We start from the raw sequence: 26,223 nt of genomic DNA, 5'->3' as shown, positions 1-26,223 counted from the left end.
GGCTCTTCCTGACTGTCCCCTGAAGCAGATCTTAGGATCTCTTAGTGCTGTTTTTTTTTTTCATATAAATTACAATATAAACATAAATGAATGATGAATGCAACTAATACCTCTAAATGATAAACGTTGTCGTTCAATGTACATTTATTATAGATTAAAATCAACCCTTTAAGTACACTTATCTATATTTCCTAACTAAATTATAAATCAATTGCCCAACTCTCCCCCCTATTATGACTGCACAGTCTAATAACACTAATGTGACATGACTGACATCATCTACATACCAAACACTAGAAGCCACTACTTTCAAAGGTGATGTATGGTGGTGTGGAGTGTCAGGGGAAATAAACTAACGTGATCACAGCTGTTTAGCTTTAAACCCTAATAATCCGAATCAATTTGCGATATCGCCGTATATGCTGCGTCTGTTGTGTCGAAGTGATGGTCCTCGTACACGTCTGCGACAATGGAAGAACTCCAACCACAAATAAACTCTTTCAAACATTAGGACGGCAGAAGGCGGTCCTCTGACTAATATACTCTAATACTGTCTTCTCGTCTCTGTTTTCTACAGACGAGAAACGCGAACTCCCAGCCTCACGGATGGAGTTCAGATAACGTCTCAACGTATGTATAGGTAGAAGAAGTGCTCTCAGTTACTGAAAGCTGCGTACACAACGACGATTTACAACCCGGAGGTGAAGTCCAGAATCGTATAGGTTCGCGACAGTAAAGTGCTAAACTATTCTAACTATAAACTCTCGTTAGAGCAAAGGCAGGAAGTCCGTCTGTACCAACCAAAGCTGATACCGAGCGACCGTCACACACTGGCGCTCACAACGGAAGACCTCGTCTCTCCAGCGCTGGCTTTCCAGCAAGGCTTGGCTCCCCACCCTCGTACTTCCGAGAACGTATCATATTCCCGAAACCACCGAATATTCTACCTCTCTACAGATTCTTCCGAACGCCGACCAATCATATTTTAGTCTTTTGTCGTCCAGCGCCAAAAGTTTGCGAGGAAAAATCTATACTCGTACAATGGTACGCTTCTGAGTAAAAATCCTTGGAAATAACCCAGCCTGCGTGGTTTCTGGGCTGCCGCTTCTTCGTTCCTCTCGCCTGAGTCCAAGATTTGCAGAGTTCCCGGTTATCCTGCTACAATAGCAGTCGGCCGTCACGCTTTTGTGCTCCAGTGCTCAGCTGCCACAACGTCCGTCTAGCTACTTTGTGTTTTTAAGTCTGCCTGCTGTTTCATCTCCAATGGCGTTCCAACCTCTACTAGTAAAGGCAATCATTCATTACGCCATTCTGACAATAAAGACAATCCGTCACCTTTCATCCAATAAGCGTTAACTATGTTTTACAAGGCGTACGTGACAATGTCAGACTCCTGTAGATAGTCAAATATACGATGTACAACCTATCAAGTGATACTAATTGTGGTTGTAGCTCATGTCAAAGTATGTGGATGAGTGCTTGTAAGGTGCAAAATTATAACCACCCTACACCAAACAAGGCTTCCAAAGTACTGAACTAATCAGTATCTTTTTTAACGCCTCCACTATTTTATTATTTATGTTACTGTTACTATTATTATTATTGCTAATTATTACTTTTGTTAACAATTAAAATTATTATTTCTAAGTTTTATGTAATAATCAATAAATATAATTTAACTCCTCCCCTATTTTATCATCATTATTAGCATTATTGTTGCCATTTACAATTTTTATCAGTAATGCAAATTGTGATTATTGTGTTTGTTATGTAATATTTTTTGTATGCGTTGTTCCTCGTCTGATGTAAGAGAGGGCCTTAAGGCGCTACTCTGGTCAGGCTAAGTAAGCAATAAATAAATAAGTATACTGCGACATCGATTTATCGAAACTAGTTTTGACTGCTTGTGGACTAATTCATACACATGAAGGTAATGTGGTGGGACAAACATGCATACTGGAAGTTTAGGTCAGTACACCTTTAAGAATGTAACAGACTCAAAATTTTGAAACACCCTTTTCGATTTGCGGCCAGAAGCGCACTTATCACCTACTTGAACTGAGAGATCATTTCAGCACTCCTCCTACACTAATCGGTCTTCCACCGCTGTCAGCTCTTTTTATAGACCCTTTACCGTTCTAGTTATAGCACAGGGGCTCGACTGTGAAGTTTTCTGAAATTGCCCCATCAATCTTCTTAATTGAATGAGGGAGGGAGGCGGGCAGTTCAAATAGCAGCGCGCCCAACTCGTCGCCATGATGGATTGCCACGCGCCCGCAGTTGCTCAGGTGATGATAGCCCCGGTCCGAATACCGTGCCCGATGGTTATCCTTCCACACTGACAGCTACTTCCGCCAGTAAGCGAGCAAAGCTACTTTCTCCTATCAACATTTAGATAGAAAACAGTGTGTTTATAAATTAGTTATACAAGAGTAATTCTTACAGAAAAGTACCCTAGGGGTAACTACACTCCTGGAAATTGAAATAAGTACACCGTGAATTCATTGTCCCAGGAAGGGGAAACTTTATTGACACATTCCTGGGGTCAGATACATCACATGATCACACTGACAGAACCACAGGCACATAGACACAGGCAACGGAGCATGAACAATGTCGGCACTAGTACAGTGTATTTCCACCTTTCGCAGCAATGCAGGCTGCTATTCTCCCATGGAGACGATCGTAGAGATGCTGGATGTAGTCCTGTGGAACGGCTTGCCATGCCATTTCCACCTGGCGCCTCAGTTGGACCAGCGTTCGTGCTGGACGTGCAGACCGCGTGAGACGACGCTTCATCCAGTCCCAAACATGCTCAATGGGGGACAGATCCGGAGATCTTGCTGGCCAGGGTAGTTGACTTACACCTTCTAGAGCACGTTGGGTGGCACGGGATACATGCGGACGTGCATTGTCCTGTTGGAACAGCAAGTTCCCTTGCCGGTATAGGAATGGTAGAACGATGGGTTCGATGACGGTTTGGATGTACCGTGCACTATTCAGTGTCCCCTCGACGATCACCAGAGGTGTACGGCCAGTGTAGGAGATCGCTACCCACACCATGATGCCGGGTGTTGGCCCTGTGTGCCTCGGTCGTATGCAGTCCTGATTGTGGCGCCCACCTGCACGGCGCCAAACACGCATACGACCATCATTGGCACCAAGGCAGAAGTGACTCTCATCGCTGAAGACGACCCGTCTCCATTCGTCCCTCCATTCATGCCTGTCGCGACACCACTGGAGGCGGGCTGCACGATGTTGGGGCGTGAGCGGAAGACGGCCTAACGGTGTGCGGGACCGTAGCCCAGCTTCATGGAGACGGTTGCGAATGGTCCTCGCCGATACCCCAGGAGCAACAGTGTCCCTAATTTGCTGGGAAGTGGCGGTGCGGTCCCCTACAGCACTACGTAGGATCCTACGGTCTTGGCGTGCATCCGTGCGTCGCTGCGGTCCGGTCCCAGGTCGACAGGCACGTGCACCTTCCGCCGACCACTGGCGACAACATCGATGTACTGTGGAGACCTCACGCCCCACGCTTTGAGCAATTCGGCGGTACGTCCACCCGGCCTCCCGCATGCCCACTATACGCCTTCGCTCAAAGTCCGTCAACTGCACATACGGTTCACGTCCACGCTGTCGCGGCATGCTACCAGTGTTAAAGACTGCGATGGAGCTCCGTATGCCACGGCAAACTGGCTGACACTGACGGCGGCGGTGCACAAATGCTGCGCAGCTAGCGCAATTCGACGGCCAACACCGCGGTTCCTGGTGTATCCGCTGTGCCGTGCGTGTGATCATTGCTTGTACAGCCCTCTCGCAGTGTCCGGAGCAAGTATGGTGGGTCTGACACACCGGTGTCAATGTGTTCTTTTTTCCATTTCCAGGAGTGTATATTATAGAAATGTTAGATACGGAAGTAATGCAATGCATCTTTAAGTTTTATTTACAAAAATTCAATGTGGATACCTTTTGTAACACGTAAATGTCCCATCTGTAACCATTTTCGTGCCAGATCCCATGAAGCAAGACTTGATGTATGGTGACAGCTGCTTGTGTCATCCGTTGTCGCAGCTCATCGATGTTTCCTGAAAGTGGAGAACAAACAACATGTCTTTAATATAACTCCGTACACAGAATACGATATTGCAGTGCCTGTGTTATCCTGAACTGCGATGCAAAGTTCCTATGGACATGCATGCATTCATGCCTCACCTGTGCGGTAATATACGTAACTGATGTACGAGCACAGGCTGCAGACGCATGGTCGACGACTATGGAAGTCTGGGTCTGTCCGTGACTCCTGCATGCATTAGTCTAATTGTGAAGCGACCGCTGAGCTCTAGCCCCAATCCGGCACAAATTTTCCTTCTCGTCATTCCATTCTACAGCTCGTGGTCGTCCATTTCGCAATTCACAATACATTTAATGTGTTCTATACACAGAAGTCCACTAGAGTTATGCTGTCGTGGTCGGCAGGAAACAGTTTCAACATGTCCAATACAAGTCGGTACGTTCCTACGGAGACAGGTTCTAATGGTTCAAATGGCTCTGAGCACTATGAGACTTAACATCTGAGGTTATCAGTCCCCTAGAACTTAGAACTACTTAAACCTAACTAACCTAAGGACATCACACACATCCATGCCCGAGGCAGGATTCGAACCTGCGACCGTAGCGGTCGCGTGGTTCCAGACTGAAGCGCCTAGAACCGCTCGGCCACACCGGTCAGCACGGAGACAGGCGACAACTTCGCAATATAATGTGGTGATTTGCCGTCTTGCTGAAAAAACAATTCTGTGCCCATACCCTGTCGTAAGTCAGGCTTTAGATAATGTTCGAGCATGTCCAGGTACAATACGCCACTTACAGATGACTCGGCAGAAAATAAAGGACCGTAGATCTCGTCACACTTTACAGCACAAGAAACATTTACCTTAGATGAGTACCGTACATGTTCCATAACGTAACGTGGTTTCTGCTCATTTTCTGCTCACCCCTTACCTGAACATTTCGACGATTCACTTTACCGCAGGTATGGAAGGTGGCTTCGTCACAGAACACAATTTTAGTAAGAAAACCATTTTCAGTCTGTATTTTGTTAGACATTTCTACTAAAAACTCAGCTGGTTTTTCCTTGTCACTTTCTCTTAAAGCCCCCCAACTGTTCCAATTTGCAGGGTTTGAACGACAGGCGTTCCCGTAATACCTTCCACACAGCAACACTAGGTACGAGGGTTGAATGAAAAGTAATGCCTCTACCTTCGGTAATTGGGTTTAGATGGGAATATTTTAATGAATCAAAAGCAGAAGTAATCCTTAGAGTGTGATCTTTAATGACCAATATTCACTTTTCCACATAATCACCCGTAAATTTTGTACATTTCTGCCAACGATGAACATTAGGTTTGTTTATAAATAACTCATCTGCTCCAAGTCACGATTTTCTTTCTTTTATTTTTCGCACGACACGTTTCAGGAAATGATTCCCATTTTCAAGTGCGTTCTTTTGTGTTTGTTATACCATTTCTATGTGATGTCGATGTGTGAGAGCCTGCTTCATTTCGTTGACTTTACTGCAATATATAAGAAAACATGTGATTTTTGGTTGGTTGTATATATTTTTGTGAAACTAGTGGCGAAATTTAGAAGAATTTGTACTTACAATTTCCTTATGGTCCATTTGTGCAGAGTCTCACACACACTCTGCGTCACACACAACCTGTTTTACACTTTTAAACATCGAAAACATTTTACGTAAACAAAACTGTTTCACAGATGTTCCTGCAAGAAGTCAACAGAGATGGCATTACAGTTCTTCCAGTATGATATGCTTTTGTACAGAGGTTATTTACCTTAACAATTTGGATCGTAATTTACTTATATCTATTTCACAATTGTGCTTATTTCTGTGCGTTACTTTTTTTATTTACGTATACTATCGAAACATCTGCAGAAATTCATTGATTCACTTTCAAGTTTTTCATTTAATATTTTATCATCATATTTTCTGTAATGTGAATATATCTTCAGTTGTGATTTATTCACACACGGAAAATATGAAGATAAAATATTCACTGAATCAGTGAATTTCTTCAGATTCGTGCAATTTTAATGGCCAGTAGTGTATATTGAAAAACAGGTTTGTGTAGCTAAAAGAGTGGGGAGTAATAAGGAATAAGGTGTATTGGAGTCCTGAATAAAGCCAACCTGCTTTGGGAAAAAGTGTGCATTAGTTGTTGAACGACCCCCGTAATTTGGGATGAGGCTTCCAGTGCCAGTTAGGAATTAAGAGCCACTGAGAGGCGCTGCTCGTCTAGTTTTTGTCTGTGTATTTCAGAATTTTGCTGAATATAAACAGCAGTTAGTTTCATTTGGCGGTCGACTGAATGTATTTATTGTACGATCGTATTCATTTTTCGGTTTAGTTCTTAACTTAGTCATTTATCGACTAAGTGTACCGAAGTGTAATTATTGTTCGATGTGTTTAAACTTGGTACATCGAACGTAGTTCTTCTCTTGAAGCACCCTAAGAATGTCCTAAGTCTATATCCGAGTTTTTACGATCTCAAAATTCTAGAATTATACTTGTGCTGTTAGCTTCTGATAGAGATCCCACCTCAGTTTGCTGACGTCTTAAAACCACTCACACGACACAGTCGCAGGTAAGTGTGTTACACCGTTTGGCTACGTTTAGTTCAGCGACACAACACGATCTTACTCTGCAACAGATGTACGCCGCCATCTGTTAGATGTGTTGCCTGTTTGACAAATTCTGACAAGCTACAGCGTATCACTCACAGCTGCTTAGGCAACAGATCTTGCACACAAATAGCTGCGGAAAAAATAACCATAATTTTCAAGGAATCTTCACAGCTCATATTAATCATGGTCATACAAATACACTGCTAAAGTTTCAAACTGACATATTACTCCCGACAAATTATACCAGTTTGTGTCAAAATATCGAGTTCAGCAATGGACTGAACTGATCTAGAGAAACCACGGAAAAAGTCAAAATGTTTGTATGGACATCTTAGCTTTGCACCAACCGAGCATAAATCTAATATCTTCGCCACTGAGCCACATGGAGCAGTGTTACGAAATGAGGCAGTCTCGTGTATATACGAAGTAATTTTTCGTTAAATCTATAAGAATTAGCTGTTTATGGCATAGCTTTAGTCTGGAACGGACACTTCTGTGTATTAGCTCTGTCATTGCATATTATAAACTTTCATGGGAAAGCTTTGATACAAAGTACCTTTGTTGTATGCGTGTATAACAGAACATAAGATTTGTTCTTTGTGAAGAGGATCCTCATTTTAGTGCTGTTTCGTCAGTGTTTGCTGCACTTCACAGATCTTTCAGTTATTAGCTACTGGTTTCTGTACATTGAAAATTAGGCTGCGGAAAACAAAATTGTGTATCTTCTTAAACTTAGGATGCCTCTGGCAGAGGCTCTTTCCGTTTGGATGACAGAAACAGGAGGGGTGAAGCGTTTGAGCTACTATTGAAAGATGAGTTAGGAACCCCAAAAAAGACAAAAATATAGAAATATCTTCCAAAAGCAGGTCTGCACTTCCGATACATGGGGGATAATCACTGACACGAAGTGTATGACATCCCATCAGCACGAAAATGTTAATACAAATACTGTAATAGTATGCGCGAAACGAAGTGCATGAGATACAACCAGTACTTTTATCCCGCTAAGGAAACAGACTATTAGAGATCCTTTCACAAAAAGTGAAGCAGTCTGCACCATGCTCTAGTACCTGTCCTATGAAATATTTAGCGAATGAATTTTGTTACTGTTTTTTCATCGTGTAATGCACCAGAATATTCAGACAAGTCTTGTCACTTCACTATTTTCTTAAAAAAAACTGTTGAGTTTGGAAAGCGGTAAAACGAATCAGGCTTGTTTAGTAAATGTGAAATTTCGCATTATAAAGCTGTGGACCGGCAAAGATGGATTGAATTCTGTTAAGGACTGTGAGGATTGCCCGAGAGGGTCACATACAAGTGCACTTGATTGAACCCAGGATCATAAAATGTATTTCGACTGCTTCAAATTAAAACATTATGCATCATCTTTTAGGATATTATCACGTTATTATATGTCAGCCTCGAATGGGTATGTATGACCAGCCGGGAAATGCTCCTATCGGAGCACAAAAAAGGCGAATATGCCCCTGTTTATTCTACCTTCCTCACCACGTTTAACACGAAGATGACGTGCTACAGACGCGAAATTTAACCGAATTGGATTTTCTGTGATATGCAAATGATTAGCTTTTCAGAGCATTCACACACGGTTGGCGCTGGTGGCGACACCTACGACGTGCTCACATGAGGAAAGTTTCCAAACGATTTCTCATACACAAACACCAGTTGACCGGCCTTGCCTGCTCAAACACTGTTGTAATGTCTTGTGTAAGGAGGAGAAAGGCGTACCATCACGTTTCCGACTTCGATCAAGATCGGATTTTAGCCTATCGCTATTGCGGTTTATCGTATCGCGACACTGCTGCTCGCGTTGGTCGAGATCCAATGACTGTTAGCAGAATATGGAATCGGTGGGTTCAGGAGGGTAATACGGAACGCCGTACTGGATCCCAAGGACCTCGTATTACTAGCAGTCGAGATGACAGGCATCTTATCCGCATGGCTGTAACGGATCGTGCCGCCACGTCTCGATCCCTGAGTCAACAGATGGGGACGTTTGCAAGACAACAACCATCTGCACGAGCAGTTAGACGACGTTTGCAGCAGCATGGACTATCAGCTCGGAGACCATGGCTGCGGTTACCCTTGACGCTGCATCACAGACAGGAGCGCCTGCGATGGTGTACTCGACGACGAGCCTGGCTGCACGAATGCCAGAACGTCCTTTTTTCGGATGAATCCAGGTTCTGTTTACAGCATCATGATGGTCGCATCCGTGATTGGCGACATCGCGGTGAACGCACATTGGAAGCGTGTATTTGTCATCGCCATACTGGTGTATCACCTGGCGTGATGGTATGGGATGCCATTGGTTACACCTCTCGGTCACCTCTTGTTTGCATTGACGGCACTTTGAACAGTGTACGTTACATTTCAGATGCGTTACTCCCCGTGGCTCTATCCTTAATTTGATCCCTGCGAAACCCTACATTTCAGCAGGATAACGCACGACCGCATGTTTGCAGGTCCTGTACGGGCCTTTCTGGATACAGAAAATGTTCGACTGCTGTCTGGCCAGCACATTCTCCAGATCTCTCACCAACCGAAAACGTGTGGTCAATGGTGGCCGAGCAACTGGCTCGTCACAATACGCCAGGCACTACTCTTGATGAACTGTGGTATCGTGTTGAAGCTGCATGGACAGCTGTACCTGTACACGCCATCCAAGCTCTGTTTGACTCAATGCCTAGGCGTATCAAGGCCGATATTACGGCCAGAAGTGGTTGGTCTGTGTACTGATTTCTCAGGATCTATGCACCCAAATTGCGTGAAAATGTAATCACATGTCAGTTGTAGTATAAAATATTTGTCCAATGAATACCCGTTTGTCATCTGCATTTCTTCTTGGTGTAGCAATTTTAATGGCCAGTAGTGTACTCTCCGCTCAGACACGACGGCCTTGCGCCACATTAGTGGCCTGAACGCCCTCACAACTCTAGTGATCGACTGCATCAATAACCTCCCTATCATGCACATACTGCTACCGCACAGCGCATCTTTCATATGGCCAGACAGATGGAATGAGGTTCTTCGAGCTCCTCTCGGTTGCGCAGACTTGTGTGGGGCCTTGCGTTGTCGTGGAGAAAGAGAAGATAGTTTGCACACTGGGGCGATGAACACGCTGAAGTCGTTTCTCCAAAATCCTGAGAGAAGCACAATACTATCAGCACCTTGAGGCAAAACATCGAACAGAATAACCCCTTCAGAGTTCCAGAAAGCCGTCGCCATGGCTTTACCGACTGAGGGTGCGGCTTTGAACTTTTTCTTGCCGGTCGTAGTGGCCGAGCGGTTCTAGGCGCTTCAGTCCGGAACCGCGCGACCGCTACGGTCGCAGGTTCGAATCCTGCCTCGGGCATGTATGATGTCCTTAGGTTAGTTAGGTTTACGTAGTTCTAAGTTCTAGGGGACTGATGACCTCAAATGTTAAGTCCAATAGTGCTCAGAGCCATCTGAACCAATTTCAACTTTTTCTTCAGAGAAGAGGCGGTGTGGCGTCGCTCCATGGATTGCTATTTTGTCTCCGAAATCGTGAACCCATGCTTCATCGCCTGAGAAAATATTCGACAGTAAATTGTCTCTCTTAGCCACGTAAAGCGCAAGGAGTTCCGCTCAGTTGATTCTTCGTTTCTATTCATGATCTTCCGTTAGGGCACAGGCCTTTGAGCACCTTAACGGGTGGACGAGTATTTCAGTGCTACGAACAGAGACGTCCCGTTGTACAAGGAGGTGTTTTATTGTGATCCGCTGATCACCTCGAATCATAGTATCCGCACGTTCCAACATTCTAGGAGTGACAGATGTGTGTGTACGTCTGTCACGCGAGAGATCGGACAGGTTTCCGCTAACTCCTTCCGATTATGATATACACCTCGCCCAACGCCTTACGGAGCTTTTGTTCACTGTCTGGACTCCGTAGACATTCTGCAAGCGCCTATAAAAATCTGCGGACTCTCTTATTTTCCCACCAAAAAAAAAAAAAAAAAAAAAATAAAAAAAAATAAAAAACTGAGCCGTGCGTGGCTCATGATCCCGCTATTATGTATTTTACATCCTGTTTTTAACATACTTCCACCTCACTACGTTAATTTAAATTACTACTGTCACACAGTTGCTGCTTTGCCTGGCCGTAAGCGCCGTTAGCAGCGCGTATCGACTTATCCCCTTTCGTAGTATCTTTATTCCACTACTCTTACTTTACGGTCGTTGTCTGTCGTAAGGAAGTTCAGGTCGCGAGTTCAGGCTGCCAGTCAGTAGGAACGCGTCTGGAGCGCAGTCCGGACCTGCCAGTCGGGGAGTTGCAATGCGGCACTGGTGCAGTCACGGTGGAGCAGTGAGGTCTGCGTCGACATGGCTCGCCCGACCATTGCCGCCACGAATCACGTGAGCCGAGCCACCGTCTTGGTGGACCGTCGGTCGGTCGTCCTGCTGGACGACGCGCCTTGAGTCGGCTGTGTGTGTGTGTGTGTGTGTGTATCGACTCCCGATTTGTCTTCGTGCGTGCTTAATTACTGTTGGGTATCATTCAGGTCTTCGTGCAAGTGTTTGTCAGGTTGTGTGTGTGTGTGTGTGTGTGTAGTTGGCGTTATTTCCTCTAATGACTGTTTTAGATGTTGTCGGCATTCTGCGGCTAGTCGGTCGGTTGCTGTAGACCAGGGAAGTTATCTCGGTGCTGTGCAGTCAGCTGGGTCCGCTGGTGGTACCTGTATAGTGTAGGAGCGCGTGTGGAGCTGTCCGATCGCTATGAGCTTCGTGGTTCACCGACCCAGGACGTCAAAGTTGAGTGGTGGTTTCAAGTACCCTAGCCACACCTATTGATGTTGTGTGGTTCGCTGTTGGGGAGGTTTTCCCGTGAGCAACACCTAGTGTTTGTATTGCTGAAGTTTAACCGCCATGCGGAGAAATTAACTATATTGGTTGACTACAATTCAAGTGCACCAGCGGAATTTTCTGACTTGTAGCCGTTAGTGTTTCGATATTACCTGCTCTGGCTCTGAGCACTATGCGACTTAACATCTGAGGACATCACACACATCCATGCCCGAGGCAGGATTCGAACCTGTGACCGTAGAGGTCGGGCGGTTCCAGACTGAAGCGTCTAGAACCGCTCGGACCTGCTCTGGCTACTGACGTAATTTCAGGCAGTGTCCTTTACTCACCTGTTGTCGCTGTCCAGCACGGTGTGTAGTTTTGAGAGCTTAATACATATACATATTTGATTGTGAATAATTACGCCTGTAACATTTTGTGTTTGAAACTTCATGTACCGATTCGGGGCAAGCAAGTCGTTTCTGTTTATAATCTGTCATAGCTAATGGAAAAAGAAAATCTTGGTTTTACTGTGTTTTAGGTAAGTTTGAATTCCGGAAAGTGGACATTTGGTGAAAGGTTACTGCCGTTGTGTTGTCTTTTCTTTAGTGCGGTTTGAGCTACTTAAAACTTAAGGCTTATGGTTATATATATATATATTTTTTTTTTAGCTTTGGAAAATTAACTGTGGTCCTTCGGCCTTGGAACCTTATTCTCAAAAAATACCTTTCAAGCTTAAATATTGCGGCCTTCTGCTTTTGAAAGGTTATGGTAATTTATTTTAAAATCTTGAAAATTTTATTGTGGGCCCTCAGCCGTTTGTACTGCATCTTGTTTATGTCTGTCTATGCACCCTTGCCTTGAGGCCTTCAGCCTAGCTACAATAATAAATAAATTTTTAATTGTTTTATTTGCAATTTTAACTGCATTTCATCTTGTTGCTTTTAAGATTTCTTGTTAGGAGGCCTTCAGCCGTGAAAGAATTGCATTTTGAAACCTGTAGTTGTAAAGGTTCGGCTATGTGCCGCTTTGGTTGTAAATGTGTTTTTAAATTATAGTAAATTACAATTTAAACGTGAAACTGACCCCAACCGTATTTGGCCCTTTCCACAATCCTAATCACCTGTTCTGCACAGCGGATTTAGCGGGCGTTTCAGAAATTCAGTGACAGCTCTCCATTTGGAACTTACCTCTTTAACTAACTCCATTTTCATGACTACGTTTAGCGCCACTACATGTCGGAATTTCATAAAACTACAGAGGTCATAGTGGGATGTCCCACAACAGATCCCTAACTTTTCAGCCGAAACTGGCTGAGAAGAAAAATCTGCTGCATTTCTTATTGAACGCCCTTGATATACTCACTGATTCCCGGACCGCCAGTCCAGGAGTTGTAAGCTACTCTTCGTGACGCGAGGCCTAACCCGTGGCAGATCACGAGATGTTCATAGGTCGTATTCCATCGACCGTCTAGAAAGTCACTGGCTTATGTACGCCACGCATCGCATGTACCAAGGGCGCCTCTTCCCTTTGACACCCAGAGCGGTGCTTCTGTCGATAACAGTATTTGAAATACAGTTCGACCACGAGGTTATCCTGGAATACTCAGTGAATGCTCACAGTTCTCTGGCGGCGTCTTCAGATGAATATTACCTCCGCGTACGCAGAATCCATCGACAGCGGCCGTAGCTGCACCTGAGCTGTTGCTCACTTACGCTGGTCTCATTTTAGAGATGCGAATACCTCACGCTTATGCGACAATCAACTTACGCCCAAAGCTAGGCGCCAAGCAGCGTGGCACAATGATTAAGGCACTGGAATCAGATATAAGAGGACTGGGGCCACATTTTACTTTCGGCCATCCGACTTTGAGTTTTTCGCTATTTCCTGAAATCGATTAAGGCCAAACTTGGATAGTTCTTCCCAAAAAGACACTTTCCCTCTCCTATCGCTGTCTCATCCTTACTCCAGCACCGAGCGAGGTGGCGCAGTGGTTAGCACACTGGACTCGCATTCGGGAGGACGACGGTTCAATCCCGTCTCCGGCCGTCCTGATTTAGGTTTTCCGTGATTTCCCTAAATCGCTTCAGGCAAATGTCGGGATGGTTCCTTTGAAAGGGCACGGCCGATTTCCTTCCCCATCCTTCCCTCACCCGAGCTGGCGCTCCGTCTCTAATGACCTCGTTGTCGATGGGACGTTAAACACTAATGTCCTCCTCCTCCTCCTTACTCCAGCTACGACTCTAATGATCTAGTCACGGGCTGGACGATAAATATTTTGCATCCTTCCTCTACACAAAACTAGCTACAGATAGAGTAAATACGTCATACATTCGAGAACTTATTGACCAGTCATCAATAAAATACTGATAAATAGGTATTCCATTTGTAGTTACGAGGAGAAGAGCCGTTAATCCCCTTCAGACAAATACAGCAGTGGCATAAAATTTGTAGAACTGTAAAATATTCCGGCCTTCAGCTGTAATTATTTTCCATTTTCCGCTTTTGACCGTTTTCTGCAGCTGTGCAATTTCTGGCCGTAGCTTAAAAGAAGTGAAGGGAGGACCCGTTATTAACTACGAAATTGATAAAGAAATGTGCAACACATGACAAGATGCGATGGTTACAGTAGTACACCAAAACAGTGCAATTTACTTGACGCACATGGGCACAAGCGAAACATAAAAATTAGGAGTACGTTCATGAGTCTGCGTCATCAGCGGAGGCTGACACTCGTATCCGAGTTTTCATTTGTCTCGTGTATTTCCTTTATTGTGTCGCAGTTCAGGCGTGCAGACTGCTGGGTTAGCAGATCAGTCCTGGGAAGAAACGTGTTGCCACAAATATTACACATAATAGAGGATGAAGGGCGTGGCTGCGCTTGGTGAAGTTTGCATCTCAAGCGCTTACCTTTCAGTTTCCGACGTTGCTGCTCAATATGTATAATACAGCAGCCAAAGTAGTTGTCAGCGAGAGGGTGTTCTATCTTCTGCAACGACGCACTAATTACGCGGATCAATGTTTGGGTTGCTTAGGTTCTTCTTCAACTGATGCTTGCGTGTAGCTCTTCAGAGGAGCACTGCGCAACCTTCCACCTGTGCTCACTTCACCATGCAAAATTTGTCAAGGAAGTCTACCGTTTCTCATCTCCGTAGATGACAAATCCATCTGAGTCGGTGACAGTAGCTTCTATAATGTTCATTTTCGTCTTGCGAGAAACAGTTGTGTTTCATTTGACGTAATCCCACACGTCTTGCGAGAAACAGTTGTGTTTCATATGACGTAATGCCACGCGTAAATACCAACGCCTTAAATAAAGCATGAGCTGAATCCTCCTGGCAAATTAAAACTGTGTGCCCGACCGAGACTCAAGCTTGGGACCTCTTCGCGGGCAAGTGCTCTACCAACTGAGCTATCCAAGCACGAATCTTGCCCCGTCCTCACAGCTTTACTTCCGCCAGTACCTCGTCTCATTCTGGAAAGCATGAGCTAATAAGTGGAAAAAGGCAAGTTATCATTATTAAACCAAGTTCTTTTAATGCAGAAGGAGCAATAATATTTATTTAAATCAAACTCAAAATTATCTCCTAAGGAGACATAAATATAGTCATACAACCAATCATTAATAAAAACCAATCCATTTGATGCTCGTAATGAACCAAGCTTCCCCTAATTGAATCTTTTTCTTTCTCAAGCTCAGGGCGAAATAGCTTCCCGGTTTCGCAACCACAGGGTAGAAACAACGACTGCTGGATACACAATCAGTTTGGTCCATAGTATCAGCGAATACCTTTGCTTTTAGGACGTTAGTGGACAGGCCAAATCGTTCATGTGCATTGCTGAAACAATTCGCAGACAGTTGCAGCTCTGGGGGTTTATCAAGTGGAGAAACATTGTCGATTGCATATTGCAGTTCAGTTATCTGGGCTGATTAAATAGTCCTCTGTCAAATCTGTATTTAACTTCCTTACCTCCAATGGCTGAAGACAATGTATCGTAAACTACGGTTGTGAAGCACGGAGCAAAAAATTTTGGGGCAATGGAATATACGTGTTTGATCCCATTAGTAATAAGGAAATGATTATATCTTTCATTCTGTTACAATTCTTGCCCAAACGTGATCATGTGGCACTTGAATCTGTCCAACGAAGTGTTCAGGACAGCCGAAACATAAGGCCTTTCATATAGTTTGTCTGGGCACTGTATCAAAGGTCTTTTCTAGATCATGGAACACTGATGACAAGTGAAACTACGAAGGCCACTCCAAAAGAAATGCACACTATTTTTTTTAAATTCATCTTTTATCCTACGCGTTTGAAAGTTTTACAGTGTGTAGATACATCATTTAGGAACAGTATTTTCATTTTTTCACATAATTTCCATCCCTCTCAACTGCCTTACGCCATCTTGGAACCAGCGCTTGTATACTCGCACGGTAAAATTCTGGACCAACCTCTCTGGCAGCGTGCACAAGGGAGTCATCATCTTCAAACCTTGCCCTTTCGTCTCTGGTGAAAAATGATGGAGCCATGTTTCATCAACTGTCACAAATCTTCCAAGAAATTCATCTCCATCATTCTCTTACTGTTCCAAATATTCGCTGCATACCGTTTTTCTTGTTTCTTTGTGAGCCACTGTCAACATCCTGGGAAACCACCTGGCACAAACCTTTTTTAACGCCAACACTTTCAGTATTCTCCAAACACTTCCTTCCCCTATCCCAACGTAGCGTGACAATTCGTTCACTGTGATGTGTCTGTCAGCAGTCACACTCCGCACATTGTCTGGAGTGTGTGCAGTACGATGCCTGCCGCTGCAAGGACAATCCTCAACATTGTCTTGCCCGCTTTCATCGCGTAAACTGCTTGCCCACCGACTAACTGTACTGCGATCGACAGCAGCATCTGCATACACCTTTTTCAATCTCTTGTGGATGGTTCCCACAGTTTCGTTTTCACAGCACAGGAATTCTATGACAGCACGTTGCTTCTGACGAACGTCAAGTGTAGCAACCACCTTGAAGACGTGCTGTGACGGCTCCACTGACGGGAACAGGTTGAACGAAGTTTGAAAACAAGCGGGAAGGATGTATCTACACATTGTGAAACTTTCACACATGGAGAATGAAAACTGTATTTCTACAAAAATAGTGTGCATTTCTTTTGGAGTGACTTTCGTATGTATGGTTCTAGAGATCTTCTCAAGCCTCAAACATCTATGATCTACGTACACAGACTAAAGCAACAAATGAAAGTCCGTACCATGGCCAGCAGTAGAACCAGGCTCTCCTGCTCTCTAGGCAGATGCAACAACCACTACACCACCCATGCACATTGGCTTCACACAGTTGAATGGGCTGCCCTACCACGCCGCCCTGCTCAATCCAGATTCCCATTCGCGCCTCTGCCCCTTTGCTATTCCCCCTAAATTCAGACTTTCCAACTGTATTCGAGTAGCGAGGAACGAGGCATTGCTGGGGTAGTCTATGCAGTTGTGCGAACCCAATGTGCCAGGGTGGCGTAGTGGTTAACGCAACTGCCTAGACACCTCGAGACCCAGGTTCGAATCTGGGCCTCGTACAAATTTTTATTCGTAGCTTCGGTCTGCATGTATACATCCTAGATATCTGAGCCTTGGAAAGGTCTCTCGAAGCATATACAATTTCATTTGAATAAAGCCCCTATGCCTGAGTTTCAGGCAGGATGGCCTGAGGTGCTATTCCATGCCAGTTGGAGATCCTCTACAATGCTGTTTGAATTTAGGGGGAATAGCAAGTGGGCTGAGACGTGAATCGGAATTTTGATTGTGGAGGGAGAGTCCGTGTTGTGCGAAACCGTGTTGCCAGGGTGGTGTAATGGCTACTGCGCCTGCCTAGTGGGTAGTCGACCTGGTTTAGAATCCCAGCGTTGACGTAAATTTTCATTCGTAGCTTCAGTGTGCTCAGATACTCGTACCCCATAAATAGGTAAGTGCTTGCCCGTTTCTTTCTCCTGCAATTATCGCACATAGAAGATCAAAAAATGGCTATCAGCACTATGGGACTTATCATCTGAGGTCATCAGTCCTATAAACTTAGAACTACTTAAACCTAACTAACCTAAGGACATGACACACATCAATGCCCGAGGCGGGATTCGAACCTGCGACCGTAGCAGCAGCGCGGTTCCTGACGGAAGCGCCTAGAACCGCTCGCCCACAGCGGCCGGCTACAGAAGATCGTATCAGTGGCGCCTCTGGATGGGCGAAATAACCACAGGGATTCGGAAAGTACAATTTCGAAAAAAAGTAGAGAGTTGATTCAACAGAACTCTAGCAAAAGTTTTGAAAGGCATAGAGATCATGGATATGCCACGGTAGTTACCGGAGATGCTTAAATCTCCCTTTAGATAGATTGTGACAAATGTGAAGTTCTTCACGTCAGCTCGTATCTTTCAGATTTCCAACATTGGAAGTAACAGAAAGGAGGGTCGCGTTTTTTAGAGGCAAGCCAATACTTTGCACGATCTCTAGGAAGAGATCTTGTCAGGTCCGCGTCCTTTTTCGATTTCATACTACCTGCAGCCGTGCTAAATTCATGAAACGTCGGTGGGGCCAACATCCATGGTTGTGCAGCATGTCGTAGCGACTGTCCGAATAATCGCCTGCAGTGGCAGAACAACAGTTTTAGAGTGAGCTAAAATCATGCGTACAGTACATATAAAACGCTCCAAAAATAGCTATTATTTGTTACAAGATAGCTGATACTGTGGAAGCTTATTTTATGACAGTTGCACATGGCGATACCCTCATTTCAGCTACTATTTTAAAGTGGGCTTATGCTGATTGTATGCGTGACAGCTGTCATAAGTTTCATTTTTCTGGTATATATGTTGGTGGCTGCACGAACTAGTGGCTTGTGCTCACCTCACGCAACTCAACTGGGTTTCACTGATTCTCTGTACAGGTGTAACACTCATTTCTTGAAATTATGTTTTTTTTTACTTACTCTTCTGACAACAGTATATGTAATTACGGTCCGTTCCATACAACTACCACTTGAAATGGCTCAACAGCCAAAATTAGCCAATAGTGAAAAATAACTAATAATCGCGCTGTCTTTGTTTCATTTCTGCCTCCCACGCGAGCCAAGTGTAACTCACTTGTTCCTCAGAGCTTCTCGGTCGGTAGCGAATTCCTTGTGCTACAGGAGTATTCCTTGCAAGCCATCGTGAGGTATTCTTGGTTGCACGAGCAGCTTTCACCTTTGACAGACAATTAGGACCTCTTCCAGTAAGAAAATGCTCCCTTGGCTCTTGCTCTGCTTCTACTGTTCTGGTGTCTGGCGCTGACATGGAAGGCGTATAAGGCCCATGTCTTCTGTGTAGGACGCATTCAGCTAGCTACTACAAATGATTCGGTACATTTGCAGGTTGTCTCGTACATCCATTTTTCATCTGATTGGCTGGAATTCACATTTGCTTTGAAACTACGCAAACTCAAGAACATTGCGACGTTGCAGTTTCATTTGAATTGCTGTGGGGAACTTGATGCCTCTGTAATTCGATATCTTTATAGCATGTGGCAGTCAGTATCCGATTCTAGTTCAAACATAGGTGCATTCAAGGGACTTATAATCATACTCTCTCACTTGTAAAATCATGATCCGCAGAATTGTTAGATGATTCTGAATTTTATTTGAATGACGACGTAAAGCTCCAATGTTGAAAAATTAGTTGACATGCGTTTCAACCAGTCTTCAAGGGTGTTTCATTCTGTGGTCTGTCTCTATATACGAAGTTTACAGTGCTTTCGGTGCTCCTGAAATTATTACTTTTTGTACTTGCCTTTGTCTAGGATTCCGAGCACGTACCCCTCTCCTACAATGCACATACCTAAAACTGCTACATGGAACCGTGCCCCACTCACTTATATTGCGTTCTACTCAGGAGCAACTACATAATAACGTAGCGTTCACATTATTATCTTATGCAATATTTTCTCAGCACTATATGTAAGGCTACGTGATGCAATACTGCGAGACATACTGTTGCAGAAGCGGCGTCGATGGATCTCAATTTCTCCACCTCACCAGCTCGCAGATTAATAGGTTTTTCATGCATTACAGGTCACAAATGGCAGCCAAATTCGTCCTGTAGAAACTGAGTCTGAAATGAACGGCTGAATACAAGAGGAAAAATCATTGTTGTGTCTTAGTAACCAGTACTGAAATCTAAATTATTCTGAATCATTTCACACTAACCCATGTAGTTGTGCTTGCAAGAGTTCTACCATCCAATATGTACCACTCTTTCAGTAAGATTGCGTTATCAAGCGTCTTATTCAATATATTTGGGGTACATTTCGGTGTGCAAATGGGTTCGTAAATATTTATGAATTTTCCGGTTCAAACAGGGCAATGAATGGTAGGCTTTCAGAGTTGTTGTTGTCGTTGTGGTCTTCAGTCCCGAGACTGGCTTGATGCAGCTCTCCATGCTACTCTATCCTGTGCAAGCTTCTTCATCTCCCAGTACCTACTGCAACCTACATCCTTCTGAATCTGCTTAGTGTATTCATCTCTTGGTCTCCCTCTACGATTTTTACCCTCCACGCTGCCCTCCAATACTAAATTGGTGATCCCTTGATGCCTCAGAATATGTCCTACCAACCGATCCCTTCTTCTGGTCAAGTTGTGCCACAAACTCCTCTTCTCCCCAATCCTATTCAATACCTCCTCATTAGTTATGTGATCTACCCATCTAATCTTCAGCATTCTTCTGTAGCACCACATTTCGAAAGCTGCTATTCTCTTCTTGTCCAAACTATTTATCGTCCATGTTTCACTTCCATACATGGCTACACTCCATACAAATACTTTCAGAAACGACTTCCTGATTTAAATCTAAACTCGATGATAACAAATTTCTCTTCTTCAGAAACGCTTTCCTTGCCATTGCCAGTCTACATTTTATATCCTCTCTGCTTTGACCATCATCAGAAATAGCAAACCTCATTTACAACTTTAAGCCTCTCATTTCCTAAGCCAATTCCCTCAGCATCACCCGACTTAATTCGACTACATTCCATTATTCTAGTTTTGCTTTTGTTGATGTTCATCTTATATACTCCTCTCAAGACACTGTCCATTCCATTCAACTGCTCTTCCAAGTCCCTTGCTGTCTCTGACAGAATTACAATGTCATCGGCGAACCTCAAAGTTTTTATTTCTTCTCCATGGATTTTAATACCTACTCCGAATTTTTCTTTTGTTTTCTTTACTGCTTGCCCAATATACAGATTGAATAACATTTTGGAGAGGCTACAACCCTGTCTTACTCCCTTCCCAACCACTGCTTCCCTTTCATGCCCCTCGACTCTTATAACTGCCATCTGGTTTCTGTACAAATTGTAAATAGCCTTTCGCTCCCTGTATTTTACCCCTGCCACCTTCAGAATCTGAAAGAGAGTATTGCAGTCAACATTATCAAAAGCTTTCTCTAAGTCTACGAATGCTAGAAACGTATGTTTGCCTTTCCTTAATCTTTCTTCTAAGATAAGTCGTAAGGTCAGTATTGCCTCACGTGTTCCAGTATTTCTACGGAATCCAAACTGATCTTCCCCGAGGTCGGCTTCTACTAGTTTTTCCATTCGTCTGTAAAGAATTCGTGTTAGTATTTTGCTGCTGTGGCTTATTAATCTGATTGTTCGGTAATTTTCACATCTGTCAACACCTGCTTTCTTTGGGATTGGAATTTTTTTCAGAGTAAGAAATTTCGCTGGGAACGTTCAGCCAGTTAAGTACCACCGAGAAAAGTTCTTCACTTGATAAATTAATTAGATGGGAGTCGGGCCTAAACCTGCCACAGAGATCCGCCATATTTATTTTCCTTCGAAACCATTTTATATACCCTCACGATAAGGTGGAAGTAGACCCGCCTTTCCGTTCAGTGTGTGCAGTCAGGTGGTTGGCCAAAATGCAAACGGAATTTGGAGTTACTGCCAGTCGTCATGTAAAACAAACTATTGTTGGCGGACAGGAGATTTCAGTTTAGAAGGTCAGTGAGTACCGAACGGTGCACGGAATGCGACATGCTTTAGGTGTCTAATTTGAAGTCACTGGTCACAGACGCTGCCTCGCAGCCCGGGCGAAGGAGCAGCGCGTATTTTTGGTGTGAGGCTGGGAAGACCCGTCAGTACACAAGCAGGAGCTGCCAGGAAGCTTCCTGGAAAGTCGGGAACCCCGCGTCCTTCTCAGGTCGCCAGCGACAGAGCTCCAAGAAACATCGCTCACCACCAACTCTGGGGTGACAGCGATCCACTCGCTGTGGCCGAGATTTTTATTGCAAGGACTGATCAACAAAGACTGATACTGATATTTTTCACATAATCCATTTCAATTTTTACGAGATCTTCTTCAAAGTATTCCACCCGCTCCCCACTTGAAAACAATTTTTATAGCGAGTCTGCCAGTCCTACAACACGTGGTGCAGGGTATTCTTTGTCAGGTCCTTGAGTATCGCCTCATTGCTCTTGAGCACTGCTTCAGAGTTTTCAAATCGAATAACCCGAAGCTTTGCCTTTAGTTATGGGAATGAAAAAACAGTCACAGGATGCGGCATCGGGGCTATCAGGTGAATGCGGTACAAGGGTAACTGGTGAATTGAGCCAGAAACTGCATGACTTGATTTGTAACGTGTGGCCGCCCATTCTCATGATGAAGTAGCCACCCAGTCTGAGAAAGTTCTGGTAGTTTCCTTGCAGTGTGCTGCCTCTGTTCAGCCAGTAGCGACGTGTAGTGTGCTGCTATAACAGTAGAGTGAGGGAGAAGTGCAAGCTGGTAAACGATTGCATGAAAGGCAAAAATGTGATCACCATCATATTCCTTGCAGATGGAACAATTTCGTCTTTTTGGTATCGGTGAACCTGGTGACTTCCACACAGTGATGGTTCGTTTACCTTCAGGATGATAATGATGTAGCCACGACTCGTCACCGGTGATAATGGATTCCAGAAACGCATCCCATGCATCAGCAAAGAGACGCAGAACCTCACCGCTTGTCTCCATCCGCACAGAGGTTTGTTCGAAAGTCAACAAATGCTACACCCAACAGGCACAAACATGAATCATATGGAGATGATTGTGAATAATCCTAAAGACAATGCCGTATAAAATTCTTAACACTCTGTTGAAGTTACGTAATGTTATCCCTTCTTCTCACGCGCTTCAGTCACAGCAGAAACCGAAACACCAGACTTGCCTTACTTATCACAAACAAGTCGGCCGTTTTTGAGGACCTTCAACCAGCTAAACACTGGTACATGAGGTAGTGCATTTTCTCCGTACGCTTCCTGGAGTTTTTCGTAAATATCAGTGGCTGTGTGGTTTAGGCGTGCACAGAAATTTATTTTGCCGTACTGCTCCTCTCGCGTCACATCCATTGTTTGGTGTGCGAAATACAACGAGCGTCTACTAATCAGTGCATTACTACCAACGTACCTATACGAGAGTGCTGCCACCTAAAGACATTGTACATTACAAAAAATCGACTTTTTTCGAATATTCATTGTACAGATAGGAAACTATCACAGAAGATATAGGAAAAAAATCAGTTTCAGCCTTTGTTAATCCGCCCTCCTATGTCTTCCATTTATTGTGCTCAAGATTCCACTTTGTAACGTCATTGTAAAAAGAAAAGTCGTATGGCATTGTGTTCTGCGGCATCCCGCAGGGCAGGAACAGCAACCTAATAGGAAAGGTTTTCCTATCGTCCGCGGATAATGGCAATTTCTTTCGCCAGGTATAAGAGTTGTGTGTTTAAGTGTAGGTGACTGCGACGGGGCTGTCTGTAGTTGGATATCGTGATAATGTTGGGTGACGGTGATCAGAGGGTGAGGATGAAACTCGGTGCTTGCATATAGCCTACTGCTCTCGAGTCTCCTCTATTAGAGTTAACATGAGTTCCGCGAACAGAGATCCTGGGAAACGCAGCTCGATCTGTTTCCACGCGAGATCCGTAGCGTTCTAGACAACGGCGCGCAGGTTGATGCCGTCTTCCTTGACTTCAGGAAAGCATTTAACCATGTGGTGCATCAATTTCACTGCAGTGGACAACTTTTAATGGTCAATTCTCGGGCGTTTTCAATCAGTCATGAAGCTGCAAATGCAAGCAGAACACAGCATCAGTAGTGAGTGTCCACTGCATGGAACTGTGTGAATTTGAAGCGTCAGGACTAATTGAAAATGCCAAAGAAGCGACTATTAACAGCTGTCCACTGTAGTGGATACTGTGCGCCACAGGATTAATACCGTCGCGCACTGCCATTTAGTGAAAAAAATACGAACTTATAGAGTACCGGAGTAGATTTGCAACTTCATTCAAGACTTCCTTGCAGATATAACAACATGTTCCTCTTAACGGAATAAAATGGATAGACGTAGAAGTAATTACCGAAGTATACCAACGAAGTGAGACAGGACCGTTATTGTTTACATTTGCGAGTTGGTGAGCAATGTGCTCTCACTTAAATATATGGCCGAAAGAGTCACCCTACAGGAATTGTGAAACGAACCCTGTCGTCCAGGACCGTGTGCCACAAAGGGCGCAGATTCACCACGAGACAGGGAAACTAACAGGCGTCTATTGTCTATTGAGGCCTAAGCGCTGTTGTGAGCGAGTGAGACAGACGAGAATCTGCGTCATAGCGAAACCCAGGAGAAGACGTTTGTGGCCAGGGAGACGTAGCCTTGTTAAATATGGCGGACCAAAGATCGGCCATAATGCGGAACATTTATGGGAACTATTTACTAATGTAGTAATGCAGGGAAAGAGGCTTCAAATGGTTCAAATGGCTCTGAGCACTATGGGACTCAACTGCTGTGGTCATCAGTCCCCTAGAACTTAGAACTACTTAAACCTAACTAACCTAAGGACATCACACACATCCATGCCCGAGGCAGGATTCGAACCTGCGACCGTAGCAGTCGCACGGTTCTGGGAAAGAGGCCACAGTAATTTTAATCTACCATCCCAATCTACATTCCCAATAGAACTTGAATATTGATCATATCCATAATAGTTTAGGATCTACGGTTAAAGTGAAATTAACAAGATTTTTGATCGACATCTAAGATATAGAAGCACATAATTAAAATGGCAAATGTTGTAAATATCAAATTTTTAACTTCATTTGCTTAGAACTTTGTGTTCTGCCTTATGGCAGGTATTGTCATGGGGGAAGCCTCATCAGAGAGGTCCACCGCATGAGCGTCTAGGGAAGTGATTCCAGTGGTAGTTTCCCGTTGCCATCCACTGATGGCATTGAAATGATAATGAGCACATCACAACACCCAGTCCGTGATCGGAGAAAATCTCTGAACCAGACAAGAATCGAACCCGGGTTCCTTGGCGTGACAGACCGTCGCGCTGACCACTCAGCTACTGTGGCGGACTCATTTGTTTAACACATATAGTAAATTTAAATTACCAGTATTAGCAGTTAAGCATCAGATCATTTCCTCCATACAAAACACATTGAACGATGACAGCACGACATCAGACTTACTTTTGATCTTTATTTATTTATCAGAAAGCACAATGGTGCAAGGGTAAATGCCGTGACATTCGAAGTTAAGACGGAAATTGTATTCGTTTTATGTAAAAGAATGTAACATTTATTATGTAATGGATATTATTGTCACTTTATTTAGAAAGTGAAAGTGGTCAACCTTTGATTATTTAAATATATTTAAATCTAAAACAATGTAGAACAGGCTGTAGCCAATCAGATGGACGTCTTCAGGAAACGGAACTGCCCTAGTCAGTTGAGCGAGGATATTCGACGCGAGGGAAACGAGGCCGGGGACGGGCTGAGGTGCGGTGCTGGTGCAGACGCGAAAGCTGTAATTCTAAATACGACCATTTTCACTGTTAGTTTTCTTTCTGAATAAACATTATTCTAACCAAATCGCAGCGGTGTGGCCTACATCATTCATGGGTCGTTAACTTAGTTCCCGATATTAATATTACTGTTTTTATATGTTACATTAACTTTGTTTCACACAATTTCGCAAACTTGCCATCAGCCAGACAGTTTAACCAAAGGGTCACAAGTATCTAATTTAGGGCGTGTAATGCGACACATGGGGTTCAACCCCTAAGCGATTTTTAGGCAAGACATTTCGACGAAGAGGAATCGAATGCGAGCCCGAACATCTTTGGGATGTTAGCTCGCACATTTTATATTAATCATATACTGAAAATCGTCGGGTGCTCTTTAAGACCGTTCGCAGATGATGTGTTTGTCTACAAAAAAGTAGCAACGCCAGGAGGCGGTATCGATTTTCAGAATGCCCCGCTGAGGATTTCTGAATGGTATGAGTTCTGGCACTTGATCTAAAACATAAATAAATGTAACATATTTCACACACATAAGAAAAGAGAGTCACTACTGTAACGTTACAATATTGATGAAAAGCTGCTGGAGACAGTACCTACAATAAAATATCTAGGAATAACTATAGAGAGCGACTTTAATTGGAAACATAACATAAAACAATCAGTAGAAAAAGCAGATGTCAGACTGAGAAGAATCTACATCTACATCCATACTCCGCAAGCCACCTGACGGTGTGTGGCGGAGCGTACCTTGAGTACTCCTATCGGTTCTCCCTTCTATTCCAGTCTCGTATTGTTCGTAGAAAGAAGGATTGTCGGCATG

At 44.1% G+C, this 26,223-nt stretch overlaps 1 protein-coding gene and 1 long non-coding RNA gene across 2 annotated transcripts in view; both read right to left on the bottom strand.

Moving 5' to 3' along the window:
* Window positions 1-26,223, bottom strand: part of LOC126336339 (uncharacterized) — a 398,976-nt gene that overhangs the window by 170,170 nt on the left and 202,583 nt on the right. The gene's annotated exons all lie outside the window — the stretch shown is intronic.
* LOC126336340 (uncharacterized) overlaps window positions 1-26,223 on the bottom strand; it is a 279,998-nt gene that overhangs the window by 60,033 nt on the left and 193,742 nt on the right. Inside the window, exon 3 of the long non-coding RNA XR_007564948.1 lies at window positions 3,967-4,085. This is a non-coding gene — a long non-coding RNA (uncharacterized LOC126336340). The remainder of the gene's footprint in view (window positions 1-3,966; window positions 4,086-26,223) is intronic.

Source organism: Schistocerca gregaria, chromosome 2 (assembly GCF_023897955.1).
Source record: "Schistocerca gregaria isolate iqSchGreg1 chromosome 2, iqSchGreg1.2, whole genome shotgun sequence".
Classification (NCBI taxonomy): Eukaryota; Metazoa; Arthropoda; class Insecta; order Orthoptera; family Acrididae; genus Schistocerca; species Schistocerca gregaria.
This window is presented reverse-complemented; position numbering and strand designations above follow the sequence as displayed.